This window comes from Drosophila pseudoobscura, chromosome 2, assembly GCF_009870125.1.
Source record: "Drosophila pseudoobscura strain MV-25-SWS-2005 chromosome 2, UCI_Dpse_MV25, whole genome shotgun sequence".
Taxonomy (NCBI): domain Eukaryota; kingdom Metazoa; phylum Arthropoda; class Insecta; order Diptera; family Drosophilidae; genus Drosophila; species Drosophila pseudoobscura.
In genome coordinates, this window is record NC_046679.1 from 12,977,632 (window position 1) to 12,989,286 (window position 11,655).

An 11,655-nucleotide genomic window follows, 5' to 3' on the forward strand; every position below is an offset into this window, starting at 1 on the left:
TCTCTGATCGCCCACTCTCTCTCTCTCTCCCACTCTCTCTCTCTCTGTCTGCCTGGCGGCATCTCTGTTATGTCTGCTGGCTCGTCTGTCCCCCAGTTCATAATTATTCGGTGTGCGCTACTTTTGTTCTCTGATTTTTCGTTGGTTGAGCACGGGATACCATGTGGAAAATGGCAAAAAAAAAAAGATACAAATTGTACAATAATGATTGCACAATCGATGGAGTGTTGAAATCTAAATGGAGCACTAAAAGCACATTTTAATGGCACAAGAAAATTGAAAATTTGTTTTTAAATGTTGTATAATTCTATTTATACATCGCTTGGCTTGGCCCATGACTTTAAGCCCCTTGAAAATATTCCATTTAAAAAATGTATTCTGAATAAACTGAATATTCGAGTGCATGTATGAAGAGTATCGATTGTTTGATTTGATTTGCAACCCGTGTTCGGGGCTAGACACACATATCCCTCTTTTATTATTAAACATTCATTTCGGTTGTTCTGCAGTCTCTATCCATCTATCTATCGGCGCGTTCTCCTCTCTCTCTCTCGCTCTCTGTCCCTCTTTTTGTTGGTTTTGCCATGCATTTTGTTTGTTTATTATTGTCCCGCGGTCGGTCCGATTCTAAGTATAACAAAATGCAGGCAATATTTTCTAGTAGTCATGCACAGATTTTTGCTAATTCTGATTTGTGTGTGTGTGTGTGTGGTCTGTCTTTCTGAAGAACATTTTCAACGCATCTTCATCATCTACTAGCCTTTAACAAAAGAAAAGACTCTCTCCCTCTCTCTCCCTCTTTCTCATACGGTCCCCAGTCGCAGTCCAATATGCCTGCCCGTCGCCAGACATATGAAGATTATACATACATATGTAGCCATTCGACTCGATTCGTGTGCGGATATATCGTATATTGTATGCTGGCCACCACACATAATTTATTCGCATATTTTCTATCTCATCTATCTGCGGTAAGCGGCTTTTGGGTCCGCATTTCATTTCGATTCTCGCACATCGCCTCCTCCTTCTCCTCCTCTCTGGCATGTGATTTTCGGCTGCCGCGGCGTTACGTTGAGGTGTCGTGCAACGTGGATACGTACATTACGAGTATATAAGTATGTATCTCACAGATACATAGCTCTAGTCTCCCCTCCCCTCCCCGCCACATGTGTGCGCGTGGTATTTGTCCCCTTGGCGTATACTCACTCAGAGCTGGGATTGACTCTGGAATCTCTCGCAAATATGCAATATATTCAATGACGATTCGACTTGACTTGCTGAACGCTCTGCTACGGTCTTTAATAATGCATAGCTCTTGTTCTCTTCACGCCTTTCGGTGTCGGAGTCGGAGTCGGTGTCGGTGTCGGTCGCCTTCGCTTGCTTCCTGGCAAGCAACTGAACTACCGGCCCTTGCCAAGTGCCTAGTGCCTAGTGCTTCTGACAGCTCCACAGATAGAGACACAGATACAGATGCAGATACGGGGATCCAGCACAGATACGGATAAAAGACTGCATTCGCTATCTGCGGTCTACACACGGCCGCAAGGGGCTCTCTCACCTGAAGCTTCGATCCTGTTTGTGTGGTGTGTCTTTTGGAGAATAAGGCAGCTCTGTTTCGATTGTGATATACATGAAGTATAAATCAGAGCACACGAAATCGCGTGCCATGTGGGTCACCGTTTAGTAAACGAACTGTAAACGTAATCGTATCGCCGCTTTGGCAGACCCGTTGATATCTCGCCTAAGTATATGACGCACGCAACGGCCTCAGATAGGGCGGCACTCGATAGGGAGAAATACAATAGTTGCTTAGAATAGCTTCGCGATAAGTCGGAGCAATTACGTCTGTACTGCCGGCCATGATAGCCTGATGATAGCTCTTCATCTTGATATACTCTCAGCTTGGTTATATGATCGGTATTTAATCAGCACAGGTACAGGCACCGCCACCGCCACTGGCACTGGCACGACAATTATACACCCGCATTCTAGCCCATCACGTCATTGACAATCACGGACATGTTGCTAACCTTAATTATGGAGTCTGACAATTGACAAAGTCCCAATAAGCTGATGGTTAAGTGGTTATCAGCCAGCAACGGCCAACGTGTCACTGTTTTTGCCCAAAAAACCAACCGAATTAAATATTTAGCAAGAGCCGAGCAAACCGCAGCCAACCGTAAAGCTGCCACAACATTCCAGATACAGGCACACCAGGCTGCCACACAGTTTTTTGTGTGTTTCAGAGTCGACACAACCATATCAAATGCCGAATCTAGAATCCTTCACACCCCGCCCGAAAGGGAAAGTCCACAAAAGCCCTCCACAAACATTTCCTTGCACCCTATCAGAGCGGCACTTCAGTTTAAACCAGTTCGAAGCAGAAGATTTACTGTACAATGCCCTTCCAGGAGGTATTTCTTTCATGGCTAAGATGCTTGCGCCGCAGAGAAGGATGGCAAGGTATCTGCAACTTCGGCCACTGTCACTGGGGGGTAGATCTAAGAGGAATGTCAGCCTTCCATGGGCCTGGGCATGGGTATTAGATTCGTTATCCTAACAAGAGAATGTCTGACAGTTGTCGGTGCTGCGATGTTCGCCAAAGAGAAACAACAGCCGAGCCAAATGACATGTTTAATACAGGACCAAAGCGAGGAACAGTTGGCGATGTCAGCGTATTTTTCCCTCTCGTTTATTGGCGACATTTTGATATCGTCGTCGCTGTTTTTGCTGTGTCGTTTCGGCTATCTGTGACGTTATAACAACAAGTTTGATGACGGTCGTCGTCGATTTGAAATGCCTTCTTGTCAGAAACTTGGAGAGTGTTTCTGTGTGTGTGTGTGTGTGTGTGTGTGTTTGAGTGTGTATCTGTATCTGTATCTGTGTGCCTATCTGGCTGCTCCTTTGTGGTGGTGCGGGCTTAGATGTGTATCATTTTGTGTGTTGACAGTTGAACGGCCACGCCTCCCCCATACCCCATACCCCGTGCCCCGTGCCCCGTGCCCCTACCACACACCAGCATTTTCACGCCTTTTGTCTGCCGTTCGGAGCGTAAACTGTTTATTATTTAACAGTATCGTACCCCCGTTTTATCTGTTATTTATTTATAGCAGTATTTCACACATTTACAAGAATGCCCATGCCCATGCCTACGGCTTCGGGTTAAGACCTAAATAGTTGTCGGCCAGTGGGGATGGATGAGTGGTTAAGCGGTAAGTGGGCGCCCCCAAAAAATGTGCCACTTGAATGGGCGCAATCTCAGCCAAAGCTCAAGCAGAGCTCCGCCCGAAAGTAGGCTACACGTGACGCTTCTCAGCATGTGGTTGTTTTAGTGCCTGTGTGTAAGTGTGGGGGTCTCTTTGAGTGGACCTGTCCATCTGTCAAATATGCGATACCATATCTACCCCCGGGCCTTGGGCGGAAAATCCACATCCACATAACTGTCGTCGAACAGCTAATGGCAATTATGGCACTGCAAGGACAGGAATCGCGCACTGGCCATCGGCGTGGGGCAGGGACTGCGACTGACATTGATTTGATTTTCCAAAACGCCTGAAATATCAAATGTCAACATGTCCCATCATCCAGGGGTACAATATGCGGGATATGCTGTTAGCGTTGCAGCCGAGACGCTTGACCAGAGACGAGATTCTGCTTGATTCCTCCTCCAGCTGACAAGCAAATAACTTGACGACCCTGCTTGCCACATTAGTCACGTCTCGTCTTGACTAATAGTATTTTCTTGTAGGGCTTCTATTGTCGGACTGTGGCTCGTAAAGAAACAAAAAAACATGCAGTCATCTGGGGACTGAAGTTAATGCCAATGTCAAGGCGAATGTACACCATATACTAGGCACTATATATGTATCGCGGCAGCTCTTAGTCATATCTGTATCCCGCTCGAACAGAAAATAATAAATTATAATTAATATTAGCTCGGGGCTATAAAGCTTAGAGTTTAGAGTCGGTAAATAATAAAGCCGTGCCGCTTTACCAGTGTCAAATAGTCGAGTTATCAGACGGCATGATATTATCACTTGCTCGCCATGATTTATTGGCATGCGGCAGCAGCAGCGAGCAACGAGCAGGCAACAACAGCTGCGTGCCACATAAATGTCTATGTGTGAGTACAACGCACAGTACTATTGATTTTCCTGCCCCATCCGCATCCGGAGCCAGCTCCCAGGGAGGAGCCATGCCATAGCATGCCAAAGTTGGTTAGATAGCTGCTAAAGTTGTCCACTATCGTGGCGGTGGGGGGAGAGCACAAAACTATTTGTGAACCAACTCCGCAAACTATCCCAGTCCCCCATCCTGCTGAAACTTTCAATGGAAAGGGCTGTTGTGTTGGCTGTTAATGTGGCAAAGAGTTGAGTCTCGGAATCGACTCGACAATTTGCCACACACACACACACAGTTGCCGTGTGTCAGTGGCAGCCCCGGCCAGTGCTCTGCGATGCTGCCTGATGGATGATGTCTGCTGACCAAACCAAATGTTTGCACTCTGGCATGAAAAAGCGCTCGCAATCAGTCAGTTCATCAATCAATCATTTCGATGAATGAAAATGCTGACCCAGCGCTTGATTAGTCTCGGCCAATCAGTAAAGCAAATATCTTTCCCTACCAGTTTCTTAACGTTGCAATTGCCGCTCCTCTTCCTCCAGGAAGGGAGAGGGATTGGTTGCACATAACCGATAAACAGTGTACAGCATTTGTGGCAGGGCATTGTTATGTTATCGTGGTAGGACGCCATGTCATTTATATGCTTGCCTTGGCATCAAAAACGGCTAACGATGTTACAATCTGGCTCCGAATCGGAGCCAAGAAAAGTCACATTATCCCATCGACAACATCATCGCCATCAGCAGCATCACCATCATCATCATATACGTAATATTCTGTGTGTGGGCACCGACCTAAGCAACAGTTTCAGCCCACAAACAAATTGTTATGCTGCTTCTCCGCCTTGGAAATCCATTAGAGCCGGCACACAGAGCCAAAATGGCGCCCCCCCCGCCCGCCTCCTCGTGGCACAAACGTAGCATATAGTTTGGCGTTTATCCACAGAGCGTAGGAAGGCACAAGGACGAGTGCGAGTGGGAGGAAGCCAACAATGAAATGCGGAAAAGATACGAGGGAAAATTGAAATGGAAATTAAGTTGGACCGGAGGCCGGAGCCCACACACTCGTATAGACAGCACTTCGATCCTGTTTCCTTGAATTACTTGGGATTCACTTACATTTTTGAATTATTCACCGAACATTAACCGAATGTATGCCTGCCTTTCGCTGTTTGCTGTTGGCTGTTTGCTTGATGAATATTTCAGACACGCGTCTATTTAATTGAAATGCGACTGATGAAAGGCCCATAAGGTAATGTGAGATTTATTAAGACCTGCCCTGCTCGACGAGTGAGAGTTAATTGAAAGCGTTTCAATTACATTTCTCTCCACACAAGTGCCTGTCTGTTAAGCGGAAAATTATCATTTCCTTGGCCTTTGTTCGCCCAGTCAATGGGAGGAAGCTCTCTCTTCTGCTCCCTCCCTTCTCTACCCCTGCTCCTGCTGGAAATGAAAGGTTTTCACTCTGGTTTCCGTGTGTTTGAATTTCAGACTTTTTCTATGTGTGTGTTTGCTTCTTGTTTGTGCGTGTGTGTGTGTGTGGGAGAGGTGCGTGACAACGGTAATTTAGATATCCCAATATCTTGTTCCTTTCGCGCGTCTTTTCTTTCGCACGGCAGAGCTTGACAAAAGCCGACTTACGGGCCCGGTTATTGTCATCACCATTGCCGTCGCCATTTTGTGCGAAGTCGCTGTCTCGCTGTCCTTTTTCTTTGCTGCCATTTTGCCCCGTTATTTATCGTTCCGTTTTGCGCCTCCTTTTTCCTGATTTTCCTGTCATCTTTATGGAAGTTTTATCTCTTTTAATTTTTATTTTTGCGCTGCTTTCATCATCGCAGTCACAATTTAATTGCCATTCCCTTTTTTATGGACGGAATCCGAGCTGGGGCGGAAACGTAATGGAGTCCCTCGAAGCGGCCTGTCCTGCCTGCATTTTATGCTCGACTTGGCTCTGGCTTAGAGAGTAATCCTTATATTTCACCATTTCTCTCTCTATATATAATATACTTTATGGTCCGCTGGCTTTAATCAAATTGCCTGCAGATTTGCTTGGGACAGGACCAAGCGTTTTACGGGGCGTATGCGCAATTTGAAGCCACACACGTTCAATGCGGCAAATAGAACTCTCCCTCTCTCACACTCTCACACTGCTCTACCCCTACTTTTTTTGTGGCTTAAAGCTAGCTGGCCGGGTCCTTTCTCACTGTCAGTCGTATGATTAACTCTGCTGCTTGCTGCTGCTGCCGGCTGCTGCTGAATTCTGCATAAAGTTTACACTCGAAAGAATCCTTTCTTCTGCCGGCAGAAGTTGTGCTGCCGTTGCCATTGTGCGAAAGTCAGACGTTCGGCTGCTGTGGCTAGTGCAACTGTAGCTTTGGCCCTGTTTGGCCACCGCTACCCCTTTGTTGGCCCCAATTCGTGGGAGGCGAGGCTCATGAATTGCCTGCCAGCTGCATGAATCAAACATGGCCAAATCTTGTTATTTGCCGTTTTCTGTGCCCGTATCGTATGTGTTTGCGGTGGCTTTTTTGTGTGTTTACAAAAGTTACGCTTTTTTGCCGCACAAAAAAAAAACGTTGCTTGTGTTTTTCGGGGCAACGCGGGCGTGGCCGGGGGCGTGTGCTCGCTGCTTTGCGGCCGCTTCATATGCATGTGCAGGCCATAAGCTTTTGAGTGGCTGCCACTCATCTCTCCCTCTCTCTTTCTAAGCCTTTAACGCGTCGAGTTTTCAACGGAGAAATAACGGAAAGGGTGGCAGGGGGAAGAGGGTGGAGTGGGGAGTGTGGAGTGTGGAGTGTGGAGGAGCTGCTCTGCGGCTTGTTGCTTTTAATTGCACTCAAAACGAACGGAGAGAATGATTCAACAAATGAAATGAAATTTGCATAAAATGCGGTTTCTATACAAGGGGTTTCTGTGCGCAGTGCCTGCACGTTTAATGGGTGGACTAAGCCCTCTCTAAAGGTAGTGGCAGTACCAGCCGATCAATGCTGAATTTGCATACATATAAGCTGTGGATACCTTACCTCTGGGGGGCACACGTATTGTCCGTTCTACAGCCATGGGTTATGGCAAATTGTATAATTGCTTTGGCAGTGTTCTTATCATCTTGGTTGGGGCTTCGAGAGAGTCATGCTGATGATTGGGTACTTGATTGATTAGCTAGTTAATGGCCATTATTTAGGGTGATAAGATTCGAAGTAGCCCCAAACACACATCCAATTTTTGGGGTACTCGATCCGGATTGTCCAGCAATTGAACCGAAATGTCAAACAATTGGGGATGACCTTTCTTTCTTACAATTTGTCAATGAAAAAGGGACCCCGCCACGACTCCCATGAATGAATGAGTGAATGAATGAATAGATATGTAGATGTGTACTCAAAGGGGAGCTCTGAAAAAAACGAAATGGTAAGCAAATGTCAGGGAACTGAGGCGACAAAACGAACAATTTGACTGATATTGACAAAGGAAAATGCCGCCAGTCAGCCAGCCAGCCAGCAAATGGAAGGAAACGTGCCGAAAAGCCAGCGACGAGGCGAGGCGAGTCAAGTGGCAGGACAGACAGGAGTCCTGAAGCAGGCGCACAGAGTCGTGAGTGGTTCGCCTTCCATTTGTTTACCCGCCTCCGTGTGGACTGTGTTTTCCATTATTATTTTTTCGCTGCTGCTGCTTTCTTTCTGAGCCGCACAAAAGACTCAATTAGGCGACGCAGAAGACAAGAGAGACTGGCGACAAAGCCATATGCTGCTGCTGCTGCTGCTGCTGTATGGTGTGGCATGGCGTGGCCCAGAAGTTGCCGCTAATTCGCGGAGGCGGAAAGACAAAGGCGAGACCTAGACAAGTGGCCACGAGGTGGCAACAACGTTTCAGAGCGCTTAATCGATAGCGAAAAACAAACTGACAATTGTCACGGACTCACCACCCCGTACCCCCCCGCCAGTCGTTGTCAAGGTAAGCTCAAGCAGTAGGGGGTAGGTAGGGGGTGGGTGGCACAGAGCTGTGGCCCATAGTCGTAATATTTTAACCCAAGCATAAGCTTAACCCGCCCCAAGAGGCACCTTACCGGCAATTGGAGATTCAGGCGCCAGACTGGCGAACTGCAGAAGTTGCTGCTGCTGCTCCACTGATGCTGCTGACACAATTTTCGCCGCTGCAGAGATGGGGCTGCTGCTGCTGCTGCTGCTGCTACTGTTGCAGGATACACATACACGGACAGAGGGGGTGCTGAAAGACAAACAGGATGCGCACACGAAGCCGGGACGAAGTGACGACGGGCCACTGCACTCACGAATTTGCAGTTGTGCTTGCCCCGAACCCGGAACCCGGAACCCGGAGGCTGTTGAACCGTTGCACCACTCCGAGAACCACTGCACCGAAACTGAACTCAAAGGCGAACTCTTTTTGCGCTTGTCCTTTTCGATGCGAGTGTGAGTGTGAGTGTGTCTGTGTGCCTGCTCGCTCTTATTGCACTTATTTTCATCTGCTGCCAAAAGTAAAGAAAGCAGCGAACGAGGACGCCACGGACACGGCCTGCCGGCGCTCAGCGGTCAGCGGTCAGCGCTGGGGCTTGGAACAGGTTCAAATGTCGGCGACCGCAGGCGCAGGACCTGTCTGTCTGTCTGTCGCTCTGTCGCTCTGCCGCTCTGTGCCTGTGTGTGTGCTGAAAAGCTGGCCCAAAAGTATGCAAAGATATTTAGCCTAGTTTCGGCTCCACCGATTCTCCACCGATGCTGCTGCTTCTGCTGCTGCTGTTGCCGTGTGCATTTTGCAAATTTAATTCTGAACAATTTATTTCTTCGAGTATTGCTCAACATTTATTTATGGAAGATCATTTCAATAGCATTTAACACTGCCGCCATGTAATTGTCGTATTTCGTTTTTGTTTTTTTTTTTTTGTTGTTGTTGTTTCTAACTGAAAAACCCCCAAACACACACACACACACGGACTGCACTGCACTCACACGAATTGCCGAATGTCTGAATGTCCGAATATCCACGCATGCACTGGTGTGTGTTTGTATCTCTGTGTGGCTCTGTAGTAAAAATAGTAAAACGCTCGGCACTTAAAATAGGAGAAGCGCAGCAAAAACCGCTTTGCCGCCGCCGCCGCTCTCCTCGAATTTTGCTGGGGTGCTGTTTGCCGCCGCTGCGTGTGTGGTAGGGAACCAATGCGAAAACGTGACCCGCTCGTACGCCGGATAATGAAAGACTGAGGCCGCCAACCGAAACACGGCCCGACCCGGCCCGGCCCCGTTGGCCCCAAGCAGCTCCACAAAACACGAGCCACAACGAGTCGAACCGATCCGATCCGATACGATACGATACGAGCCGAGCCGAACCACGAAGGGGGCCCCAACATTGCACAGGATAAGGAACGGCTGGGCATTGGAACACTCACTGTGGCTGACATGCGATAAGAGCTGCTCTCTGAGAGTCTCTCTCAGTCTCGGTCACTCTCCGGCTTGGGCTGCTCTCAGTGCAGTCTCGATGGCGCACTGAGAGAGGGAGTCCCCGCCGTCTTAGACAAGCAAGCGCGTAAGTTTTTGACGCCTGTGGTAAGTCGGGTGGAAAAAGGTTTGTGCTGATTCACATGACCTACCCTGTATCTGCAGTAGGTATGCTGGAATTAGCATACGAGTCTGCACAGCCCCCAAAGATGGTTCGAATTCGACACCCGTTCCCATTAAAGCGATTACAGCGAAATAACAAGAAAACCCATTCATTACTTCATGTGGGAGTGCCCACATGCCAGCCTCCCCCAGTGTAGGGCATTGCCATGGCTGCGACCCCTGCTCAACAGCAGAACCCCGAACAAATGGGTTCTTCGGTGTGGACGGCGTCTGCGTCTGCGTTGGGGGACCCACGATGGGGGCCTCGCAATGCGAGCTGTGCGAAACATCGTAAAAATAAATAAGCAAAACGGAAATTAATAAGACCCAAATGTTTCTGCTGTCGCATCGGCCTCCCATCCGCCCCAGCCCGTCCGTCCACCGCTGGGACCTGCGTCGCGACACTAACAATATCAGCAGCAGTAGCAGGGGGAAAAAGCAGCGCGCCATTGCTATAAACACAGCCGTAAACATAAGTGTATGTACGGCCATTGTCATACACGCACACACACACCCACACCCACACATTGAGGTGTGTGCGTATTCACGTTTTTTTCTTTTTGTGTGCGTCGTTTCTATTTGTATACGTCTGGGGGAGCTCTGGGGGCGTATGAGCAATATATTTATGTTTATGGCCGAGTTTCCAGTGTGCGTCTGGCCGCGAAGATGTCACGATTCTTTTTTGGGCAGAGATGAGGACTTGGCAAGAAAATGTGCTTCAGAGATGGAGTGAAACGAATGGACAGAAATTGGGAAAACGTTTTGATTAAACATAATATACTAATAAATTAATTTACATACGCCTCTTCAAATTTCATTTGGTAATTCCATCAACAGTACAGCCTGAAACCATCAAAAGATTTGATTTTTTAATTAACTTTCTTTGTCTCACAACTTTCGCAGACATTCTGAAGCCATTTGTCATTATCCAAAGGCCAGATGAATTATTCAATCGAATCAATTAGAATTGCCTATTAAAACTGGTCAAGATTCGGTGTCGTCATTCCCTGCAAAATAAATAAAAAATAAAACCAGTTTGCTTTATTCATTTGGCTGACAACTTAAAGGGGTGTCGTAATATTCATTCGAATAAAAAGAAAACATTTCGTTTGGTTTTTGTTTTTTTTTTTTAAGTTTTATTTATGTAGTTTTTTATTTTAATCATTGTTTAAATCTACAAATACATTTACAGCGGAGGGCGAAAGAACAAAAAATTAAAAATGTTACTCATTGTATTTGTTGTTACATGCAAATTGTTACTTTTGCGTGTTGGTTGACAAATTTCTTGTTGTTTTCGAGTTGTTTTACTTTTGTTTGCTGTTGCTTTTACCATCAAACGTTTACATAATTTCTGCATTTGTTTATAAATATTTCTTGTTGTCCATATTATGCATAAATTTATTTTATTCGGTTTTTTTCCCCTTTTGTTTGTTTTGTTTTGTTCGTTCTGCTTCGTTTTTTAGTTTAGTTTCTCTTTCACATCAGCATCCATCGATCAATGTAATTTATTACTCAATATAATTTGTTAACAACTAATAATAATAATTTTGTTTAGTTTTTCTTTTTTATTTCATAACTAACATGCCACATATATATCGCTATCTTCAATGCTAATGATCATGTTCACTAAGTTAGAAAACCAGACAAGTATTGAACAAAAATATCAGCGAATCAAATGTTCGAGTGTACTCTCGTATGTCCATGAATGACGTGACCGACCGATCGATTCACTTTTTGAATGTATCTTTCGGATGGGGTTTTCACGAATTTCAATTAGCCAGCGGCCATATTGTTTGCCCTTTTCTCTGATAACGTCAATCCAACGGGCTTTTGTGTTCCCAGAATTCCGAATAGCAATTTGCTGGCCAACAATCTGACCGCTCAACCGTTCGTCAGTCTCGTCACTCAATCAGTGTGGTGTATGT

At 46.6% G+C, this 11,655-nt stretch overlaps 1 protein-coding gene across 3 annotated transcripts in view; it reads right to left on the reverse strand.

Annotated features, from left to right (window-relative positions):
* Positions 1-9,307, reverse strand: part of Calx (sodium/calcium exchanger 3) — a 35,990-nt gene extending 26,683 nt beyond the window's left edge. The window contains exon 1 of one of the 3 annotated variants that reach the window (XM_015181817.2): positions 8,185-9,307. The gene's annotated coding sequence lies outside the window, so the exon portion shown is untranslated. The other 2 variants (XM_015181807.2, XM_015181816.2) reach the window with 2 other exon arrangements.
* Positions 9,308-11,655: the final 2,348 nt, after the last annotated feature.